The 11528-nt window shown below is 34.2% G+C and overlaps 1 protein-coding gene across 1 annotated transcript in view; it reads left to right on the forward strand.

Moving 5' to 3' along the window:
* smap1 (small ArfGAP 1) overlaps window positions 1-11528 on the forward strand; it is a 134890-nt gene that overhangs the window by 37827 nt on the left and 85535 nt on the right. The gene's annotated exons all lie outside the window — the stretch shown is intronic.

Below are 11528 nucleotides of genomic sequence, written 5' to 3' on the forward strand. Positions count from 1 at the left end.
AAGAGCCCTGGTGGTTCCAAACATCTTCCACTTACGGATGGTGGAGGCCACTGTGCTCATTGGAACTTTCAAAGCATTAGACATTTTTCTGTAATCTTCCCCAGCCTTGTGCCTCAAGACAATCCTGTCTCGGAGGTCTTCAGACAATTCCTTTGTCTTCATGCTTGGTTTGTGCTTTGACATGCACTGTCAGCCCTGGGACCTTATTTAGACAGGTGTATACCTTTTCGATTCATGTCCAATAAACTGAATTTACCACAGGTGAACTCCAATTAAGCTGCTGAAACATCTCAAGCATGATCAGTGAAACAGAATGTACCTGAGCTCAATTTACAACTTTACGGCAAAGGCTGTGAATACTTATGTACAAGTGATTTTTTTTTTTTTCAGGTTTTTTATTTTTTGATAAATTTGCAGCAATTTCAAAAAATCTTTTTTCACATTGTCATTATGGGGTATTGTGTGTAGAATTTTGAGGAAATAAATGAATTTAATCCTTTTGGAATAAGGCTGTAACAAAAAATGTAGAAAAAGTGAAACGCTATGAATGCTTTCTGGATGCACTGTATGCAAGCTGGTCTACTATGCACTATATTTTGGTGTTCAGACATACTTGTCTCTGATATGGACTGCAGTCTACAGCAGATGGTCAACAACGCTCTCTGGAATAGAGCTAATGCTGGATAGTGCTGTTGAGATGAGGAAGTTTCTCTTGCGGTAATTCTGGATGATTCAGTAGCGTGATATGCAGTAATACCGCCAACCACCCACTTGTATAAAGTTTGCACTCCATATACAGCTCTGGTGTTAAGTTATTATTGTATATTTTAAAAGATAGTGAGGCATGTTATAAAACTATAACAAAAAATTATGTAAAAAGTTTTTTGTTATTAGTCGAACAACTGAACACAGCAATTGAACAGAAGTTAAATAACATTTAATTTGATTTGTTGAACTTAAGCTTAAGTTGTATTTTTATTAACAATTAAATTCAATATATTTTGTGTAATAAATTTACTTGAGTAAAAACTTAATTAAAAGCCTAAGCTTTATTATATCGTATCCCCACTCACAGTAATAATGCATATTCATTAAATTAACTACACTGAAATCATAGCCATTACAAAATTTTTCGGTGCTGTGTCGACACACTAACCACTAGGCTATTGATCCCCACATAGTTGAATTCAATTTCAAATAAAAAATAATAAGGTAGCCTATCTTTTAAAATAATATATATATATTTTGTAATTTTGATATAATTTAAATTGAAATGACTTGTCTTTATACTGCCGATTGTGCTTTTGCCAGATCTCCTTAACCAGCCCTATTTCACAAGGAAACATAGCCATTTTTGAAATATGAAAACATAAAAAAAAATTTAAACCCTGTATCCCCAAACCCCACTCCTCATTGGGGGGTAAGAAAATTTTACTAAAATTTTTGAATGAGATCCTCACTAAAACCAAAATTCTGAATTACCGTGAGATTTTGTTGACTAGACTAGGCAGCTGAAATGCATTTGTTGGCTAAACATGCACTTTAAATGGATTCTATAGCACTGAAAGAAGAGGAAAAGTAGTTAATCTGTGAAATAATATGAAGAGAAATGTGCTGACTGTTGTTGTTGGAAGAAATGAAGGGAAGAGATGAAAGCGCAGAAGCCGGTTAGACAGCTCTCCTGAGCACAACTCAGCTTTTACTGAAATTACCTTCACCTTCACAGCCACAAAAAAATAAAAAAACTAAACAAATACTGTACACACAGACACGCACTCACTCACACACAAACACTGTCTTCTTAAAGGATTAAACAAGAGAGGAAAGTTAAAAAAAAAAGTAAGGATATTGCAATTTAGTAACTTACAGATGTTGCTGCAGTATTTTTTATATTTGTTTTTATCTAATTGTCTATTTAGGTTTTACTTAATTTCTCCTGTTAAACTTATATAATTCTAATTGTATCTTTATTTTAATATATTCTTATATAATTAGTTTAGTTTGTTTATTAAACTATAGAATATTATTTATTATAATTTCTGTAATTATATTATTCATTATAATTTCTATGTATTTTAAGTAATACAACTTATTTGTGTATTGATATCAAAACATTTTATTCGCCTAAGCTGCTGTTCATGATTAATATAAGTTAATAATTGCAAATTGTTATTATTTTTAAAATAATAATAATTTAAATGATTAATTTCATTGTTTATAATAATTTTTTGGTCTTTTATGCATTTTTTTGTTTTGTTTTATATTACTAGAGTACCATTTTAATTGTTTTTATTTATATATGTTGATTGATTGATTCATTCATTCATTGAAATTAGCACTGATGCTATGTTCCATTTATGTTAGATTTTGGAGCTAAGATTAAAGTGACATCCATGTACGATGACCTAAACTATTCAGTATACAGTTCAGAAAACATACATGGACACATCCAGGATTAAAACTACCAATCCATTAACCACCAGTGTGACTTTTGTAGACATGTCATGTCTACATATAACACAATCAAACAGAAAGTCTAATAAACAGTATTATATGATTTCACATTTGCTAATGCACTGAACAGCCATGTTGTATACTAAAGTCAGGGAACTCATGGTTCATGTAGGTTTTTCCATCTCTTTTACACTGATTCATCCAAGTTTATCAATCCCAATTACATTTCTCTCAACCTCAACAAAGCATGTTTTGTTGGCTGTTGAAGTCTGATGGAAGATCTAAAATGGCTAACAATGTTTACAGTTCAGAAAGTCTCCCAAAATCCTCTTGGTTTTGTGTTTTTAGAAAAGGATACCTTTTTAAAATCAATTCATATTGTGTATTTATATCTCCTTCAGGAACAGTATCCAATTTTTGGAGATCCTGGAGGGTTTAGACATAGTAGCAGCTTGTAAAAATTTCTTCTTTTTAATACTCCAAAGCAGCTTTGAGTTTACTAGATTGTGATTGCTTTTCCAGTGACCCCAGTAGACCATTTCCGGAGGGCAGCGACTGCCCGAGTAGCTCGTCCTGCTCGCCTGTCTCTCATTAAAACTCAGCGAGATGCTCATTAGGGTTTAAGTGGAATTAGTATGAAAAGCTCTCTCTCTCTGCGCTAATGAAGGCAGCCTCGCCACAATTGTTTTCATTTGCAGCGACTCTCCCTGAATGCAATCAGAGACCCTGACCGAGCCCCCTGCTAGCTCTCTCTCTCTCACTCTCTCTCTCTAGTGCATTTTATCTTGTGCTTTTCAAGGCCACTAGGCAAGGAAACTGCACAAATTATATCTGCATTTACACACCGCAGTCTTTTCCAAGTCATGTCCAGAATTTGTAAGCGTTTCATAGATATAATAATTAAAATCTCCACTATTGCTATGCTCAACATCCTTTTCTCTCGCTCTCATTGGCGCATCAGGCTAGGCTAGCATCTGCTTTCTCTCCAGGGTTAGCGCCCACACAACAACATACACCGCGTGTGACTCCACATGTGGTATCGCAACATGTTCCTGTGTGTGTTTTTTTGGCTTTGAGAGTTGCAAAGACAGTCTCGCTTCTTTGGAACACCTGTCCTGCTTTCTCGCTCACTCATCCTCCATTCTTTTCCCTTTGGAAACGAAGCGTACGTTTTGGCTTTTTTTCCCCATTTGAGCAATGAATAAATTATCAAAGAAGAAACGAGCAGCGTTTTCTGCACTGGCAACGCTGCTGTTATTTATTTTTATTTTTTTAGTACACAGTAGTTTGTGTGTAGGATTCTGGGATTGGTATTGGTGGTATTGTATGAAATGGGAAGCCATCTGTTTACCTGAGAATCACGTTGTGCATATGTGAGTTGATGGAGTAAGTGTGTGTGTGTGTGTGTGTGTGTGTGTGTGTGTGTATGTGTATGTGTGTGTGTGTGTGTGTGTGTGTATACGTAGAAAGCTCCACATATTAATCACACTCTGTGTTTGTCCTTTCGAGTGTGTGCGTGCACATATTTCTTGCTCAGATCTTTCCATCCCCCTGCTGTTCTTGTGACAGTCTGCTGTCTAGGGAGTGCAAATTTCCATATTACTCAAACATACACACAGGTTTACTTGATTCCATGTAGAATGCAGCACATCCAGATGTGCATTCAGCTGCTGGGGAGACAGAAGCCTCTACCAAATCTAAAGATGAATGCCGAATACAGAGTCTTTGCTTCATAATGGACTTAAAACCTGAGAAGGTGCCTGGTTGATCACCACAATGTCCGAAAGCTACCTATCCTCCTTGTAGGCTGCAGATATTTATGATATTTCTCCTGTACCATTAGCAAAGCTTGGCTCGAGATTGCAGTCCATTTAAGCCTAACCTTCAGAGAGCCTATTTTGCTCTGATTAATCAGATGGCCAAGTGTCTTTTAATTGGTCTATTGCTTACTTCCTATAATTGGTCAGATGGCCCACACTGTTGTGATTTAGTCTATTGCTTATATCATCTTGGAAACAAATTAATCATTATCATATCTGAATTTCAGCTTCCATAAATACAGTGATATGAACAGTTACAATGGTGTCAAATTCTTACCCGTATGCAGATCTGAAATTGTATGCAAATTGAAGACATTTATCCACATAATGCAAATTTGTTATAAACAGCTGTAGGTTTGTGCAGGAACTAAAACTGGAGGTATGAGTGACTTGTTTTAGAGTCAGTAACATTGGCAGAGTAGGATTGTTGCTCTAGGGCTGTCAATGTCTACAATAAAAGGTCTGAATTTGAATTTTTATTAAGGGCAAAGGTCCAGAACTATGGATATTTTAAAAAACATCCATTACATGCATCACAGGTGAGGACTATTTATTTTTCTTTTAATAAAGAAAGTGGCATTTGCATTCAAAACACATTAAATAAAATGTACAGTTGAGGTCAGAATTATTAGCCCCCCTTTGAACTTTTTTTTTTCTTTTTTAAATATTTCCCAAATGATGTTTAAAAGAGCAAGGAAAATCTCACAGTATGTCTGATAATATTTTTTCTTCTGGAGAAAATTTTATTTGTTTTATTTCAGCTTGACTAAAAGCAGTTTTAAATTTTTTTAAAACCATTTTAAGCTCAAAATTATTAGCCCCTTTAAGCTATATATTTTTTTCGAAATAGTCTACAGAACAAACCATTGTTATACAGTAACTTGCCTAATCACCCTAACTTACTTAACGCCTAGTTAACCTAATTAACCTAGTTAAGCCTTTAAATGTCACTTTAAGCTGTACAGAAGTGTCTTGAAAAATATCTAGTCAAATATTATTTACTGTCATCATGGCAAAGATAAAAAAAAAATCAGTTATTACAAATGAGTTATTAAAACTATTATGTTCAGAAATGTGTTTAAAAAAAATAATCTCTCCGTTAAACAGAAATTGGGGGAAAAAATAAAAAGGGGGGGCTAATAATTCTGACTAATACACTATTATACTTGTATACTATTCTCACTAATGTAAGTGCATTTTTGTTCAAAACACAATAGGCCAATGGTATCTGGATGCAGTCATGATGATGCAAGCTGAGACTGCATATCACAGAGATGCAATGTCAGACAAAATGCACTCAATGGAGCTTGTGACGTCACGGTACGGGGTAGGGTTAAGTGTGGGCATTAAAAAGCATTGCAACTGCAACAGTTCTGCATCCATCTCCAAAAAAAAGGTGAAAAATATAAAAAGTTTGAAATGAAAACTTTAAGTGTTGTAGTTTTGCGTCCCTTATACCTGGATTTTGTGGATACTGCCGCTCAAAATGTCTGAGTTTCGTTTCATTGTGGAATTTCACATTTCCACTCTTTACAACACCAATTGTCTCATTACAAATCAAACAAAATGGCTTTGTGCTGGCTTGTGGAAAAATAAACGCATATTTATCTGTCCATTCAACTTTAAACTGTCTATTCTCTTCATCAAGTTTTCTTGTCCATGAGACAGACATCTCCATCCCTTCAAATGATCGCTTTGCTACCTTTTTTTAATTAACAAAAGTACAAAAAAAAAATAAACGAAACAGTTGATTTACAAGGTTTATGCATTTATCAATGAATGAAATCCACTAATTAAATCCTTTACGCATAGTCTTGCAATACGAAATGGAGTCGGTCCTGATTAAGTACCCTCGCAGTCCGGATCCAAACCGAAGTCTTTACTTTGAGAAGCCGTGCTCTATACTGTACGTCACGGTGAGAAGTCACGCCTCTCAGTTGAAAGAGCCAATTACTTTCGATCATGTTATTTTGTTGTTCATTTGTCACTGTTCCTAATGGGTGCTCGCATAGTTTTAAATAAAACTCATTTGTTTTCAGCCCTTCAACAAGAGCAGAAGGAGATTAAGAGCTTCTGTTTTGGAATACTTTAGCAAATGATGAATTGTGATACATTTGAAATGTTAAAATATTCAATCGACCCTGGTTTTCCAAAAATTTTGAAAACTTTTTAATGAAAGTTTTTAATTGTTAAATCTCACATTTAATGAAGTACACAATTAATAATTCTTGGAGAAGTGAAGTACATGTTTGCAGTCTGTTTGAAAACAGGAAATGCTATAAATCAACTGGCTACTATAAAGTGTCTTATTAGATAAACACAAATTTGGCCATGGCTGCATTCGATTAAAAACAACATGGTAAAAGAATTTTACAGTTGCAAGGAAAACTGTAAATGAGAATATAAAACGCACATCGCCTCCTGCTGAGATGCCAAAGGGAATAAAGCCATATTGTGGGGGTCAGGGATGTTTTAGAATAGCAGATTGAACATTTGGTTGCCAGGTGAACAGGTAAGATCACGCAGTTCAGGGGGTTTGACACAGTTGCATTTTCATGCTAATAGAGCAGGACCTGCTGTTGGCATTATGCATGCATTTAATTCAATAGTTCCTTTTGTGTAAGAAGAATGACCCTGATCACTGCACTTAATGAAGACAAGCACGTGCACCTCGCTGGTACAAGGCTGCTCGAGTGTTTACATTTGTGTGTGGTTTGTGCTCTGCATAAGAGTATGTGTAGTGCCGGCAGGTGATTATTTTCCCTTTGTAGTCTTTGTGAGGTAAAATGCATAATTAATGCAGATGAGATATTTAAATCTCAAGGCCTGGCACTAACCAATGTCAAACACATCTCTTTTCTCTCTCTTTCGCTGTGTTTACTAATCTTGAGGTGTTGGTAAGATTTAAAAATGTTTTTGAAATAATTATGCACTGCTCATTAAGGCTACAATTACTTTATCTAAAGTAGAATAAAATAATTAACAGTCATTGGAACATTCTACTAGAAACACACATTATTACTTATAAAAATGTGGCGAGGCCTGACCTTTAAGCTTGTCATCTTCAAAATACAAGTCAATGATAGAACACATCCATTGACAGCTTCTCCATCATATGATGTCACTTCCTTTGAGTCATAGCCTTAAAGGTGTATTGCACACATTTTATGTTCAATTTAATGCAAATGTGAAAGGACTGACAGAAACATGGGGACCATTGTAAATGTATTTCTATATTGTATATTTGTGGTATTTATTTGTAGAATTTATTTATACTTTCAAGTTTTTAATCAATTGATGTGCATGAGAACAACTTAAACTTTGCTGTTTCTGTATTTTTTCTAAATAACAGTTTTTAGCATAACTAAACTATTAAAGCTGTAGGTTTGTAAATTTGTGAAGTGTTTTTAATAACGAAAACAATCTGAGAACAAATTGGATGACCCATTCCTGTACAGAACAACTCACAGAAATCAACCCAGTCCATTTTTGTCATGAAATACTTTTTATTCACTGTCTTTATGTTTTTATTTCAGTGTCAGATAATGCACTATCCAAGACAACGACAATTTTCAGAAATTTAGCACAGAAATATACTAATCTTTTAAAATTGAATTTTTACTTATATACAGAGTGTCCACGGGGTCTTAAAAAGTATTAAAAGTTGATAAATCAATTATGAGAAAATGAAGGCCCTTAAAAAGTATTAATCGGGTTTACCAGGTCTTGCATTTAGTTTGTCCAAAGTGTTAGACTCCAAAAAAGCATAAATATATTTATTTTCCTCCTAATATTAACAACGGTGTGCTTGATCGACGTGATTGGTTTGGGCCGGGTGCGTCCGGCCAAGCTCCTCTCTCCGGGTGATGTCATGTAATTTGCGACAAATGTGGGAAGGTGATGTGATGCTCTCCACATGTAGTGAAACACAGAAAAATGGGAAAATGTAAGTTTGCTTACTCTTGGTTGGAGAAAGACGAGTTTAAACAGTGACTGAAGCCTGTCCCTGAAAACAACCGCGTACTTTATTCGTTAAAGCTTTGTTTTTTCCGAGCTTATCTCAGTTCTGTTGCATGGTTGTGCTCCACTGATTTATTTAACTACAACTGTTTATTAACAACTGTTTATTAGGTGAAAGGTTTGATACTGATTAGAACTTTAAGTGGCGATGAGGTCTTAAATTATTCTGAGAAGGTCTTTAAAAGTCTTAAAAAGGTATTAAAATTGTCTTTAGGATTACTGCATATACCCTGTATACATTTGCTTTTTAATTTTGACTTGTTTCCTTTATTTGATTAGTTACGATAAGGTTGTATAGATACACAATACCCAACAAAAAGTTTTAAACCCATATAAAGTAACACTCGACAGATGAATAAACATGAACCTTATTTTATGTGCTTTAAAATGATTTGTCATTTGTTCCTGATAACTCAAATTCAAAATTAAAATTTTCTTTGTCAAATACACAGTCATGCACAGTACGATATGCAGTAAAATGCTTATACAATCAATAAGAATCTAAATAAAGAACAATTTTAGAAATAGAAATATAAGTTATAGCTATAGAAAATAAGAACAAAATATAAAAAAATCTTAGCGATACAAACAAAAAGAGAAGTCTTTCTAACAAAGTGCCTGATGCATAAGAGATAAAAGAGTGTAACCCACAGGTGGTTTGTCAAGCCCACTCACCTGCATGGAGCACACTCAAAACTACACCATACTGTATATTACCAGTGTTTGTGCGAATGTGCATAAATACCTATTTCATTGCAGTTGTTAACAAATTGTTTTACTCAATTGATACAAAACCTATATTGTATTAATTTTTCATATTTTCTTCTCTACAGATATGGCTGGTACTGACAGAGACTTGCATTAAAATTACTTGATCTTTGTCTGAACAGATTATCTGTTCTCTTTAGTTTTTTTTTTTACAGTATGCTTCATGGAGCACAATGAAATGAAAGAAAACACAAGAGGCATTTTAAAAGTTGAATTGTATTTAACTTAGATCTTGATATGTGGTGATCAGCTTAAAACATAAACGGGGAGATTGCACCGTTCTGATAGACTCCTACACAATACATTGGAGTTCTTATTTTTTAGACCCAAAGTGCATTTCCTGTATTTACATTTATGCTCTGATTCCAGCATCAACAACAGCATTTCTGCGTTGTGTTGGAGATGTTAGTTTGTCACTAATAAGATTAATTACAAACACAATCGTTTCATGATATAATCTGTAACTGTCATCAATTTCTTCCAAAACACTAGTAGGCTGTCAGGTTTCTATGCTTCACTGTGTTGAGTATCTTTCAACGCTATATACACTGAAAATGCATGGGATGCTGTTGTAACTGTATTCAAACTCACTCTTATTCAAGTAAGAGAGAAACAGGGACCACCAAACGTTGAATAGCTTTAATCGTATAATAAACACAAAACAACTCCACAGCTAAGCTGAACCTTCCACTTACAGTGAATGCAGAAGTATACATTGCCATTCAGAATCTTCATTAATACAGACCCTGGTCTTTAGGGAGAGACTTTTGCAAGGTTGTAAGACAGACTATGACATCTAAACACCTTTATACAGTTAAAGTCAAAATGATTAGCCCTCCTGTGAATTTTTTGTGTGAATTTTCCAAATGATGTTTAACAGAGCAAGGAATTTTTGCAGTGTTTCCTATAATATCCTTTTCTTCTGAAGAAAGTCTTATTTGTTATTTTGGATAGAATAAAAACTTTTTTTTTTTCAAAACCATTGTAAAGTTATTATTATTAGCCCCTTTAAGTGAGTCTTCTTTTTTGTTGCCTACAGAACAAACCACCATTATACAATGACTTGCTTAATCACGCTAACTTGACTAATTAATAACGTAGTTACACTGTAAATAGTGATTAGTTACTTAAAGCGAGTAAACCAATTGCCTAAAAAAAGAAACAAGTTAACTTTACAAAAACATTTAAGTAAATCCATTGTATCTTGGGACTGTTAAGCTCACTTAATTTTTATTATTATGCAAATTGTACACAATAATAGTACGGGAGCTGTCACTGGGGCAGTACCTTTTCAAAAGGTTAATATTTGTACCTGAAAGGTCCATAATGGTACCTCAAATGTAATTTTTAGGTACATTTGGGTATTAATATGCACCTTTTAGGTATCACTGTGGACTATTTGTGTACAAATATGTATCTTTTTAAAAAGGGATTGCCCCAGTGACAGCTCCTGTACCTTTATTTCTGAGAGTGTACCCACTTTTAAAAAAAAATGAAACTAAACTGATCACTTTTTCCATTATACATTTATTATATTTGTTTTTTCCAGCTTTTCTGTATCCAGCTAAATGAAAGCAACTAAAATAAATCTGCTCTTCTAGACTCTAGTGTGTCTTCTAAATTCAATAAGGCTATAATTGTAGATTTTTAAGGACTTAATGAAGCACCAAATATGTAACATTGTAATAATTGCAGTAATTATTTAAAAACAGACATGCTAAATTAGTCTGACACTGTAAAAAGGCATTAGTTTACTTTAAAAAGTGAGTACAATTAGCATAATAACAAAAAAACAACTTGACAGTTCCAAGTTACAGTGGGTTTACTCATATTATTTCTGTAAAGTCAACTTGTTTCTTTTGAGGCAATAGGTTTACTCGCTTTAAGTAACTAATCACTTTTTACAATGTAAGACTTTAAATGGCACTTTAAACTGAAAACTAGTATCTTGAAAAATATCTAGTAAAATATTATGTACTGTTATCATGGCAAAGATAAAAGAAATCAGTTATTAGAAATGAGGAAAAATATTCACAAGGGCTAATCATTCTTACTTCAACTGTATATCTTAAATCTTACACAAGGTTTGTTTCAACCGTTTTCTGGGGGAAGCAAAATATAGCAACTAGCTTATCTTACCAAATTAGTCTGAAGTTATTTTATAGTAATTACTTGTTTATTGAGCTGTTGCATAAAAGCAATATCACACTTGCATCGGTGCTATTGTAATAACTGCCTGCGGCCGAATCTCAACCAAACAATGAACTCAAGTAAATTTCAATGTTTCTTCATGAGTTTGGTCTCGCCTCCTTGTTGCCTCATCAAAACGTTGAGTCATTCAGCCTAAAAGCAGCTCGGCAGAACCTTGCACGTCTCTCTCCTCAGTCTTCATTTCCCACTCATAGTCTGCATCGGAAGTGTAGATGCTGATTCACTCTCCAGCCTGAGGACACCAAATAAGAAAGT

Source organism: Danio aesculapii, chromosome 13 (genome assembly GCF_903798145.1).
Source record: "Danio aesculapii chromosome 13, fDanAes4.1, whole genome shotgun sequence".
Taxonomy (NCBI): domain Eukaryota; kingdom Metazoa; phylum Chordata; class Actinopteri; order Cypriniformes; family Danionidae; genus Danio; species Danio aesculapii.